Genomic DNA, 12,927 nt, shown 5'->3' with positions numbered 1-12,927 from the left:
TCATTGAGGATGGGGATATTTGTGGAGCCTCCTCCTCCAATGGATTGTTTGATTGTCCACCGCCATTCACGACTGGATAAGGCAGGACTGTACAGCTTAAATCTGCTCCGTTGGTTGTGGAATTGCTTAGCTCTATCACTTGCTGCTTAGGCTGTTTGGCTCGTCCTGTGTTGTAGCTTCACCAAATTTATAAATTGGCTGGCCTTCAGGTAGAGAACTCAAGAAGAAGAAATAGGGACATATGTGAAAATTGGCCATGTGGTTGATAGCGAGGAAGAAAGCTGTAAACTGCAGCAAGATATCAGCGATTTGGTCAGGTGAGCAGAAAAGTGGAAAATGTAATTTAATTTGGAAAAGTGTAAGGTAATGCATTTGGGGAGGACAAACAAGCTAAAGGAATACATAAAAATGGTAGGATTCTGAAAAATATAGAACTATAGCAAGGCCTTGGAGCGTGTTTCTACAGATTCTCGAAGTTAGCAGAACAGAACGATAAGGTGCTCAAGAAGGAATATGGGATAGTTTATTTATTGGTCGCGGCCTGGAGCTTAAGAGCATGGAGGTTATGATAATACTGCATAAAATACTAGTTAGATCTCAGATTGAGTACTGCCTATCGTTCTGGTCACCGCATAACAGGAAGGATGTGATCATACTAGGGAGGGTACAGAAGAGATTTACGAGGATATTGCTAGGAATGGGGAGTTTTAGTTATGGGGAAAGATTGGATAGGCTGGGTTTGTTTTTAGAACAGAGGAGGCTGAGGGGAGATTTAATTGATGTATATAAAATTATGAGCAACCTGGTCAGAGTAGATAGGAAGGACTTTTTGCAGAAAGGTTTAGAGGAGAGGAGTAATTTTTTTCATCTGGGGGTGATGGGTGAATGGAATTTGCTGTCTAAAACACATTTCATTGCTTCAATACATTAGAAAAAATACTTGGATATGTACTTGAGTTGCTGTAAACCTACAGGGCTACAGACCAAGAGCTGGAAGGCAGGATTAGACTGGATAGCTCTTTCTCAGTTGGCAATGAGCTGAATGGTCTCTTTCTATGTTGTAAATATTTCTGTGTCCATGATCCAATTGAATAGTGGAACAGCTTTGAGGGGCTAAGTGGCTTCCCCCTGTTCCAAGAAATACAGCAAAGTCTAAAACATGATAAAATAAAATTAAACAGATGCTATCACTAGTTTATTTTAAACAGTGGTAGAAAGTGTCCACTTTCAAATTGACTTCACTGGGTACAAAGGACTATTCACCAGCTACATTCCTAGATAAACCTGTGATCCCATGGTATTGACAGTGAAATAGTTTGTGTGGTTTGGATATTTCTTTTCTAACATCATGAAGTCAATGTTTAACATAGCTTTGTGCCAAAACCGCTAAGCGCCCCACCCACACATAAATCTCTGTTAAATCCAACATTCCTTTTAGTTTAAAATACTCAGGCACTCAATTTTACCTTTGTGTACAGTCACTCCCCATAAATAGCCACACAAAGTTCCTCTTCCTTGTTGCCTTTTTGTCTCTTAAAGAGCTGGTGTTTTACGCGTTCTCTCAAGTTTGAAAAGACACGAGAACTGAAACATTCCTACCTGTTAAATTAACTTCTCCTTGTTCTGAATTGTTGACTAAAGGTGCATTAACTAGCAACAGATAAGCACTTCCTCCCAGCTCTAAAATAAATCATACCTCTGATTCTGGTTTTGGCCATTGCTTGGCTGTGGCTAGGAGTCAGCAGAGGAGGAGAGAGTTGTTGTTACTGTATAGAGTCAGACGACAGTTTGCTTGCAGAGGTCAAGGTAAGTGTAAATTACTGTACACAGAATGAAAGACAAACTGCAGTAATCATGTTAGCTCTTAGACACTGTAGACAGCTCACTAGAGCTCATTGGCAAAAACTCGACCTCAGCAAATTCTCTGATTTTAGTCATCACCTGCTCCAAGTTGCAAACAACATCAAGTGGGTCGACTTGTAAAGGTAACTCACGGTTTTACTCCCTTTATAGCTGCTTTGTAATTGAGCGTGAGTGGAGTGTGTAGCATTTGGGTGAGTATGTTTAAAAGGTTAAATTGTCAATCTGGCTCTGTGTTCTGAAAACATTGACTCCGCCAGAGTCCAGGCTCCTCTCACTGAAATCCAAATGCCCTGGATATTTCACCAAAGTGACCATTTGTCATATGCAATCCTAGCGTGTAAAGAAATTTGATAGTTATCATGGCTGAGCTCCATCCTGTCCCCACCCAAATGCCACACAGCCATACACTGAGGCTGATATTATCTCAATACACGGATGTTAAGAATGTTGTACTGCACCAATAAAGATAAGCTTACTTGGTATAGGTGGTTAGTTGAATCTAGGGTATTCTTATATCAGCCATGCCTTAGTCGGTAACAGGCTCACTGAGTTGTGTGTTCAGGTCCCACTATAGGACTTGAGTGCATAATTTAGAGTGTGTTAGAGGGGCAGGAAGCGCTGCACTATCTGAAGGGGAACACAGGAGTGCTGCACCTTCAGACACACAGTGCTGACAGAGTTTTCGTTGTTGGATAGGCAGCACTGAATGAGTACTGGACTGTCAGAGGGGCAAGGCTGAGGACATGCTGTACTGTTAGATTGGGAGTACTGAAAGAGTGCTGTAGTGTTGAAGAATTAGAACTGAGGGATCATTGAACTGTTGGAGGACAAGTATTGGGGAAACTTTACACTGTTGGTGGAGCAGCACCTTGGGGGTGCTACAATGTCAGAGGCAGTTCCAAGGGAGCCCTGCATTGTCAGGAGAGCAGAGTGAGGGAGTGTTGCACTGTTGGAGGGGCAATAGTGAGGGAGTGCTGCGCTGTCAGGGAGACAGAACTGAGGGAGCGTTGCACTGTCGGGGCGGGGGGTAGTGCTAATGGAATGTTGCACTATTGTAAAGGCTTCGCTAGGTGTGGTGGGGGGGTGGGATGGGTGGAGGCATTGTTGGAGGGATATCACTGATGACATGCTGAATTAAAACTATCATTTGGATGAGAAATTAAACTGAGGCCTTCTCTGTCTGTTCAACTGGACATAAAATACCCCAAAGCATTTTTGCGAAAAAGAGCAGGTAAATTCTCTGTGGCCAGGCCAAAATTCATCCCTCAACCAACACCCCCATTAACTGATTATTTATCTCTTTGTTGTGTGCATCATAACAGTGACTACAATTCAAATGTAAATTCCTTTATGGTGAAACACTTTGCGGTGTCTTGTGAAAGGTGTTATAGAAATGCAAGTTTTTTTTCTATCTGGTATCTATGGCTCTGTGCTACGTTGGGTGATGCCTTTATCGATCAGGCTGTGTGGAGGGGGGAGGGTGAGGGGGAGGTAGGGATAAGCAGTGGGTTTTGATGTCCTGTTCTTTTAGCTGATTGTGAAACTCTTAATGTTTTATGTCTAAGACCTGGCTGTTTAAATTAACCTGGTGGAGGAGGTGGTCCACTAAAGTATTTGGTTCCAGTTGTGAGGCGAGTGAGTATCATTCTGCCAGAATAGTCTCATCCAAGAGCAATCGTTGACTAGCCTCCAATGTGACCAAGGCGATATTATTTTATCTCAAAAATATTTGACAGCTTCCACTTTCAGATTTTTAATTAAGATACTTCATGTTTTACCTGGTGAAGCTCCTGTGAGGCTTTAGTGAGCAAGTATGTGATACTCATAGAATGATATAGCACAGGAGGAGGTAATTGAAAGAGCTATCCAAATAGTCCCATTTGCCCCGCTTCTTTCCCCTAGGTCCTGCTAATTTGTTTACTTCAATATTTATCCTTACCCACAATACTTGTAAATATACTTCATGTGTATATTTACTGAATAAGTATCCAACATAATTCAGTAACAAAAGACATAAAGCAGTCAGGATGTTCAAAAATACTTAGCAATCTGTGCTTTTGTCATAATTTTAACAACACCCAAGGAGAAATTTCACCTGCATGTGCCCTGTGAATGAGACTATTTAAATGTTGTCCCATCTGGATTTCCAGTTAGCCACATGTAGCTATTGGCAAGTTTGGGCTATGTTACAAGGGGATACAGAATCTCCTTTCAAATACCACCCCTTAAAGTGATTTTTTTATAGCAAAAATTAAATATTGAAAGAAAAAAACAAATTTACTGTTAGTGATTGAAGGAATCTCTGTTTTTGCTTCCCCTAATCTCCATGGTGACCAGATGAAACATTAAAAAAATAAGCAGTTGGCCTTCTGGCCCTTCGAACCTACTCCGCCATTCAATAAGGTCATGGTCGATCTTCTCCCTCAACTCCACCTTCCCACACTATCCCCACATCCCTTCATTCATTCCCTTTATACCACAAAATCTATCACTCTCTGTCATGAATATAGTCATCAACTGAGCAACCAACACTCTCTGGGGTAGAGAATTCCAAAGATTCACAACGCTTTGAATGAAGAAATGTCTGACCTCTTATTTGGAGGCTGTGACATCCAGTTCTAGACGCCCAGCCAAGGTAAACATTCTCCAAGCATTTACCCTGTCAAGTTCATAGGAATATTTTTTTTATTCATTTACAGGATGAGGGTGTCATTGGCTAGGCCAGTATTTACTGCCCATCCCTAATTGTCCTTGAGAAAGTGGTTGTGAGCTGCCTTCTTGAACCACGGCAGTCCATATAGTGCAGGTACACCCACAGTGCTGTTAGGGAGGGAATTCCAGGATTTTGACCCAGTGACAGTGAAGGAACGGCGATATATTTCGAGTCAGGATGGTGAGTGGTTTGGAGGGGAATTTCCAGATGGTGGCGTTCCCATGTAGTTGCTGCCCTTGTCCTTCTAGATGATAGTGGTCATGGGTTTGGAAGGTGCTTTGGTGAGTTCCTGCAATGCATCTTTTAAATGGTACTGCTGCCACTATTCTTCAGTGGTGGAGGGAGTGAATGTTTGTGGATGTGGTGCCAATCAAGTGGGCTGTTTTGTCCTGGATGGTGTCGAACTTCTTGAGTGTTGTTGGAGCTGCACTCATCCCAGCAAGTGGCAAGTATTTAATCACACTCCTGACTTGTGCCTTGTAGATGATGGTCAGGCTTTGGGGAGTCAGGAGTATCTTGCCACAGGATTCCTAGCCTCTGATCTGCTCTTGTAGCCGCAGTATTTATATGGCTAGTCCCGATCAGTTTCCGCTCAATGTTAACCCCCAGGATGTTGATAGTGGGAGATTCAGCGATGGTAATGCCATTGAAAGTCAAGGGATGATAGTTAGATTCTCTCTTGTTGGATATGGTCATTGCCTGGCACTTGTGTGGCATGAATGTTACTTGCTACTGGTCAACCCAAACCTGGATATTGTCCAGGTCTTGCTGCATTTGGACATGGACTGCTTCAGTATCTGAGGAGTAGTGGATGGTGCTGAACATTGTGCAATCATCAGCAAACATCCCACTTCTGACCTTATGAGGAAGGAAGATCATTGATGAAGCAGCGGTTGGGCCTAGGACACTACCCTGAGGAATACCTGCAGTAATGTCCTGGAACTGAGATGATTGACCTCCAAAAACCAAAACCATCATCTGTGCTAGCTATGAATCCAACCAGCGGAAAGGTTCCCCTCTGATTCCCATTGACTCCGGTTTTGCTCTTGATCCAAGGGCTCCAGGGCTCTTGATGCCACACTCGGTCAAATGCTGCCTTGATGTCAAGGGCAGTAACTCTCACCTCATCTCTGGATTTCAACTCTTTTTTGTCCATCTTTGAACCAAGGCTGTAATGAGGTCAGAAGTTGAGCAGGAGTAGGCCATTCAGCTTGTCGAACTTGCTCCCTCATTCAATACAGTCATGGCTGATCATCTACTTCAATGCTTTTTTCCCACACTGTCCCCATATCCTTTGTCATTGGTATTTAGAAATATGTCAATCTCTGCTTTAAGCATACTCATTGACTGAGCTTCCACAGTTCTCTGCGGTAGAAAATTCCAAAGATTCACACTCCTCTGAGTAAAAGAATTTCTCCTCATCTAGGTCCTAAGTGACTTCCTCCTTAATTTGAAATTATGTCCCCTGGTTTTAGACTCCCCAACCAGGGGAAACATCTTACCTGCATCTATTCTGTCTATCCCTTCAAGTATTTTCTAGGTTTCAATGAGATCACCTCTCGTTCTTTGAAACTCTAAGGGATACAGGCCCAGTTTTCTCAATCTCTTGTCATATGACAGTCCTGCCATCCCGGGAACAAGTCTGGTGAAGCTTTGTTGCACTCCCTCTGTGGCAACAATATCCATCCTAAGGTAAGGGGACTAAAACTGCACACTATATTCCAGGTCTAACCAAGGTTCTATACAATTGAAGCAAGACTTCACTACTCATCATAACATTTAAGAAGTATTTGGATGTGCACTTGCGATGCCATGGCATACAAGGCTATGGGCCTGGTGCTCGAATCTGGGATTAGAATAGTTAGGTGCTTGTTTGACTGGCGCAGACTCGATGGGCCACAGGGCCTTTCTCTGTGCTGTAGACCTCTGACTCTATGACTACTCCTGTATCCAAATCCTCTTGAGATAAAGCCTAGCATACCATTAGCCTTCCTAATTGCTTGCTGCGCCTGCATGCTAGCTTTTAGTGACTTATTGACAAGGACGTCCAGGTCCCTTTGTACATCTAAACTTTCTAATCTCTCTCCATTTTAAGAAATACTCTGCATGCCTGTTCCTCCTAACAAATTTTCCACATTATATTCCATCTGCCATGTTGTTGCCTGCTCACTAAATGAATGCAAATCCACTTGAAGCCACTTCGTATCTTCCTCACAACACACATTCCCACCTAGCTTTGTGTCATCCGCAAACTTGGAAATAATACATTTGGTCCCAACATCCAAATCATTGATATATATTGTGAACAGCTGTGGTCCAAGTGTTGATCCTTGCGGTACCCCATTTGTCACAGCCTGCCAATGCGAGAATGACCTGTTTACTCCTAATCTGCTTTCTGCCTGTTAATCAATCATTAATCCATGCCAGTATATTACCTCCTATCCCATGTGCTTTAACTTTGTTAACAAACCTCCTGTGGGGGACTTTATCAAAAGCTTTCTGAAAATCCAAGCACACAACATCCACCAACTCCCCTTTATCAATTCTGTTAGTAACATCCACAAAGACCTCTAACATGTTCGTCAAACATGATTTTCCATTCATAAATCCATGTTGACTGTGCACAATCAGATTGTTATTATCAAAGTGTCCATTTATGACAAATTCCAGCATTTTCCCTGTTACAGATGTAAGGCTAACAGGTTTGTAGTTCCCTATTTTCTCTCTCTCCTTTCTTAAATAGTGGGGTGACATTTGCTACCTTCCATACTGTAGGAACCATTCTAGAATCTGTAGAATTTTGGAAGATGATCACCAATGCATCCACTATCTCCATTGCTACCTCTTTTAACACTCTGGGATGTAGAATATCAGGTCCCAGGGACTTATCAACCTTCAGTCCCATTAATTTCTTGAATACAACCTTCTTACTAATTTTGTTTAATTCCTCATTCTCCCCATTCCCTTGGATCTCTAATTCTGGGAGAGTTATTGTATCTTCCTCAGTAAAGACAGACACAAAGTAATCATTTAGCTTCTCTGCCATTTCTCTATTTCCCCATTATAAATTCTGCTGACTCTTCCTGTAATGGACCCACATTTGTCTTAGCCAAATGTTTCCTTTTTATATATGTATAGAAGCTTTTACAGTCTATTTTTATATTTTTGGTTAGTTTATATTCATATTCTGCTCCCTTTTGTTATCAGTTTCTTGATCCTCCTTTGCTGTATTCTAAAATGCTCCCAATCCTCGGGTTTACTATTATTTCTGGCAACTTCATAGGCCTTTTTAAAATCTTATTCAATTCTTAACCACCTCTGTTAGCCAGGTTGACTGACTTTTTTCGGGGGGTTTTGTGCCTTGAAGGAATGTATAATTACTGTAAACTATGTAATAATTATTTAAAGACTATCCATTGCCTGTGTACCATTATACCTTTTAATATATTTTACCAATCCACCTCAGCCAATTTGCCCCTCATACCTTCATAATTTCTTTTGTTCAAATTTAATACCCTGGCTTCAGATTGAACTATCTCACTTTCAAACATAATGTAAAATTCTATGATATTGTGGTCACTCATCCCTAAAGGTTCTTTTCCAACAAGATTATTAATTAGCCCTTTCTTATTACATAATATTAGATCTAAAATAGCCTGGTCTCTAGTCAGCTCCTCAACATACTGCTCTAGAAAACCATCCCTAACACACTGCAGAAACTCATCCTCCACAATATTAGTGATCATTAGATTTACCCAGTCTATATTCAGATTGAAGTCACCCATGATTACTGTATTACCCATGCTACATGCTTCTCTAATCTCCTGATCAATACCATGCCCCACACTACCACTACTGTTTGGCCTATAAACAACTCCTATCAATGTTTGCTGCCCTTTGCTGTTTCTTAGCTCCACCCAAACAGATTCCGCATTTTGTTCTTCCGATTTGAGATCCCTCCTTACTAATGAACTGATCCCATCCCTTATTATCAGTGCAACACCACATCCTTTTCCTTTTTGCCTGTCCTTCCTAAACTTCGAATATCCTTGAATATTCAGTTCCCAGTCTTGGTCATCCTGTAGCCATGTTTCCATAATGGCAATTAGATCATACCCATTTACATCTATTTGTGCCTGTGAATCATCTACCTTGTTGAGAATGCCATGTGCATTCAGGTTGAGTGCCCTTAACTTTGTCTTTTTAACATTATTTCACATTCTAAGACAAGTTGATGCTTGCCTTCGTTTCACCTGCCTTCTAATTTCGCTTGCTGCTTTTCTACTTCCTGTTACCAGTTTTACTTCCTTCCAATTTGAGGTACCCCTCAGGATCCTGTACCCCTTAGGTTCCCATCCTCCTAACAAGCTAGTTTAAACCCTCCCCAACAGCACTAGCAAATCTCCCTGCGAGGATATTAGTCCTGGTCCTTTTAAGGTGTAACCTATCCAACTTTTACAGGTCCCATCTGCCCCAGAACTGGTCCCAATTCCTCAGAAGTCTGATGTCCTCGGTTATTATGCTTAACAATTTTATATGATTTAATTAGATTCCCTCTCATTCTTCTAAATTCTAGGAAATATAAATCTAATCTATTCATTCTCTCCTTATAGGACAATGTTCTCATCCCAGAAATCAATCTAGTGAACCTTTGTTGCACTCCTTCTAAGAGAAGTATACCCTTCCTTCAGTAAGGAGAACAAAACTGTAAACAGTTCACCAGATGTGGGCTTATCAAGGCCCTATATAATTGTAGTAAGATTTCTTATACTCCAATTCCTTTGTAATAAATGCACCTAATTGCTTGCTGTACCTGCATGTTAACTTTGAGTTGTGTGTGTTAAGGTCCCTCTGAATATGACAGTTACAGTTTCTTGCCATTGAAAAAATATTCTGCTTTTCTATTTTTTTCTACCAAAGTGGATAACTTCAAATATTATATTCCATCTGCCATGGTTTTGCTCACTCTATATTCTTTTGCAGCTTCTTTGCATCCTCATCACAGCTTAAATAGATGCTAGGCACAAAAAGAAACTTTTAACTCACTGCAAAGTAAGAATAAGAGATTTCTCGCACTGAAATAAAAACAGGAAAAGAAAGAATGAAGTGTATGCATTTATGTGACACCTTACCACATCATCCAACGTTGATGAGAACACACCTAGAGTACTGCGTACAGTTTTGGACCCCTTATTTAAGGAAGAATATACTTGCATTAGAAGCAGTTTAAAAAGGTTAACTAGGTTGATTCCTGGGATGAAGGGATTGTTTTATGAGGAAAGGGTGAGCAAGTTGGGCTTATACTGGAGTTTAGAAGAATAAGAGGTGATTTTATTGAAATGTTTAAGATTCCAAGGGGGCTTGACTGGGTAGATGCTAAGAGGATGTTTCATCTCATGGGGGAACCTAGAATTAGGGGTCTCCCATTTAAGACAGAGATGAGGAATTTCTTCTCCCAGAGCGATGTAAATCTTTAGAATTCTCTACCTCAGAGAGCTTTGGAGGTTGAGTCATTGACTATATTTAAAGCTGTGATAGACATATTCTTGAACTATAAAGGAGTCAAGGGTCCCGGAGGCTAGCAGGAAATGGAGTTGAGGCTGCGATAAGGTCAGTCATGGTCTTATTGAATGGTGGGACACGGCAGGGGCCATGTGGCCTACTCATCCTCCTATTTCCTATATTCTCAACATATAGAGTTATACAGCAAAAAAACAGGCCCTTCGGCCCATCGTGTCCATGTCAGCCATCAAGCACCTGTCCTGTGAGAATTTTTTGAACTTGGCTTCGCACTAGGCTACATATTTCCTTCACTGAGTATGAAGCCATCTCCTTACAGGGCTTTGAACACGATTAAAAACATAAAAACAAAAACAAAAAACTGCGGATGCTGGAAATCCAAAACAAAAACCGAAATACCTGGAAAAACTCAGCAGGTCTGGCAGCATCGGTGGAGAAGAGCAAAGTTGACATTTCGAGTCCTCATGACCCTTCAACAGAACTAAGTAGAAATAGGAAAGGGGTGAAATATAAGCTGGTTTAAGGTGTTTGGGGGAGGGGGGGGTGGTTGTTGGGACAAGCAAGCAGTGATAGGAGGAGATAACCAAATGATTTCACAGACAAAAGAGCAAAGAGATGTTGAAGGTGGTGATATTATCTAAAAGAATGTGCTAATTAAGAGTGGAGAGCAGGACAAGCAAGGTAGCTCTAGTGGGGGTGGGGTGAAATAAACCATGGGTGGAATACATTTAAAAATAATGGAAATAGGTGGGAAAAGAAAAATCTATATAAATTATTGGAAAAAACAAGAGGGAGGGGGAAGAAACGGAAAGGGGGTGGGGATGGAGGAGGGAGTTCAAGATCTAAAGTTGTTGAACTCAATATTCAGTCCGGAAGGCTGTAAAGTGCCTAGTTGGAAGATGAGGTGCTGTTCCTCCAGTTTGCGTTGAGCTTCACTGGAACAATGCAGCAAACCAAGGACAGGCATGTGGACAGGAGAGCAGGGTGGAGTGTTAAAATGGCAAGCGACAGGGAGGTCTGGGTTATGCTTGCGGACAGACTGAAGGTGTTCTGCAAAGCGGTCACCCAGTCTGCGTTTGGTCTCTCCAATATAGAGGAAACCTCATTGGGAGCAACGAATGCAGTAGACTAAGTTGGGGGAAATGCAAGTGAAATGCTGCTTCACTTGAAAGGAGTGTTTGGGCCCTTGGACGGTGAGGAGAGAGGAAGTGAAGGGGCAGGTGTTGCATATTTTGCGTTTGCATGGGGAGGTGCCGTAGGTAGGGGTTGAGGAGTAGGGGGTGATGGAGGAGTGGACCAGGGTGTCCCGGAGGGTACAATCCCTACGGAATGCCGCTGGGGGGGGTGAAGGGAAGATGTGTTTGGTGGTGGCATCATGCTGGAGTTGGCGGAAATGGCGGAGGATGATCCTTTGAATGCAGAGGCTGGTGGGGTGATAAGTGAGGACAAGGGGGACCCTATCATGTTTCTGGGAGGGAGGAGAAGGCGTGAGGGCGGATGCGCGGGAGATGGGTCGGACACGGTTAAGGGCCCTGTCAACCACCGTGGGTGGAAAACCTCGGTTAAGGAAGGAGGAGGACATGTCAGAGGAACTGTTTTTGAAGGTAGCATCATCAGAACAGATGCGACGGAGGCGAAGGAACTGAGAGAATGGGATGGAGTCCCTTACAGGAAGCGGGGTGTGAGGAGCTGTAGTCGAGGTAGCAGTGAGAGTCAGTAGGCTTGTAATGGATATTGGTGGACAGTCTATCACCAGAAATTGAGACAGAGAGGTCAAGGAAGGGAAGGGAAGTGTCAGAGATGGACCATGTGAAAATGATGGAGGGGCGGAGATTAGAAGCAAAATTAATAAATTTTTCCAGGTCCCGACGAGAGCATGAAGCAGCACCGAAGTAATCATCGATGTACCGGAGAAAGAGTCAAGGGAGGGGGCCGGAGTAGGACTGGAACAAGGAATGTTCCACATACCCCATAAAGAGACAGGCATAGCTGGGGCCCATGCAGGTACCCATAGCCACACCTTTTATTTGGAGGAAGTGAGAGGAGTTAAAGGAGAAATTGTTCAGTGTGAGAACAAGTTCAGCCAGACGGGGAGTAGTGGTGAATGGGGATTGTTCGGGCCTCTGTTCGAAGAAGAAGCTGAGCTACCTTGCTTGTCCTGCTCTCCACTCTTAATTAGCACATTCTTTTAGATAATATCACCACCTTCAACACCTCTTTGTTCTTTTGTCTGTGACATCTTTTGGTTATCTCCTCCCATCACTGCTTGCTTGTCCCAACAACCACCACCCCCCCACTCCTTAAACCAGCTTATATTTCACCCCTTTCCTATTTTTACTTAGTTCTGTTGAAGGGTCATGAGGACTCGAAACGTCAACTTTGCTCTTCTCCGCCAATGCTGCCAGACCTGCTGAGTTTTTCCAGGTATTTCTACGATTATTAACATGATTAACAGTTCTGATGACAGGTCATTGAACTGAAGTGTCAACTCTTTAGTGCTCTCTCCACAGATGCTGCCTGCCTGCTGAGTGTTTCCAGTGTGCTCTGCCATTAAGTAAGCAGTTTGCTTCTGTACCAATGTTGTCCAATACATTAACTACTAATCACATGTGGCTAATTACATATATGATCAGTAAACAAAAATGGATAATAGATAACATTGGCAGGCATGTAGTCTTAATACTTATTTGCACAGCATATGCAGGTGAACTTTAACCTTTGTGGGCATTTTTTGCTAAGACAAAAAAAGCATACTGTGTTTTTTGATCACTGTGATTGTTTTACTCCCTTTGCTGATGAGAGGTGCTAGACATTTGTTAAGTGTACACATG

The 12,927-nt window shown here is 42.4% G+C and overlaps 1 protein-coding gene across 1 annotated transcript in view; it reads left to right on the top strand.

Annotated features, from left to right (window-relative positions):
- Positions 1-1,461: 1,461 nt before the first annotated feature.
- Positions 1,462-12,927, top strand: part of LOC144696013 (uncharacterized) — a 30,596-nt gene continuing 19,130 nt past the window's right edge. Inside the window, exon 1 of the mRNA XM_078567184.1 lies at positions 1,462-1,806. The gene's annotated coding sequence lies outside the window, so the exon portion shown is untranslated. The remainder of the gene's footprint in view (positions 1,807-12,927) is intronic.

Source organism: Cetorhinus maximus, chromosome 21, assembly GCF_964194155.1.
Source record: "Cetorhinus maximus chromosome 21, sCetMax3.hap1.1, whole genome shotgun sequence".
In the NCBI taxonomy this organism is placed as follows: Eukaryota; Metazoa; Chordata; class Chondrichthyes; order Lamniformes; family Cetorhinidae; genus Cetorhinus; species Cetorhinus maximus.
The sequence above is the reverse complement of the archived record's forward strand: the minus strand, read 5'-3'. Positions and strand labels throughout refer to the sequence as shown.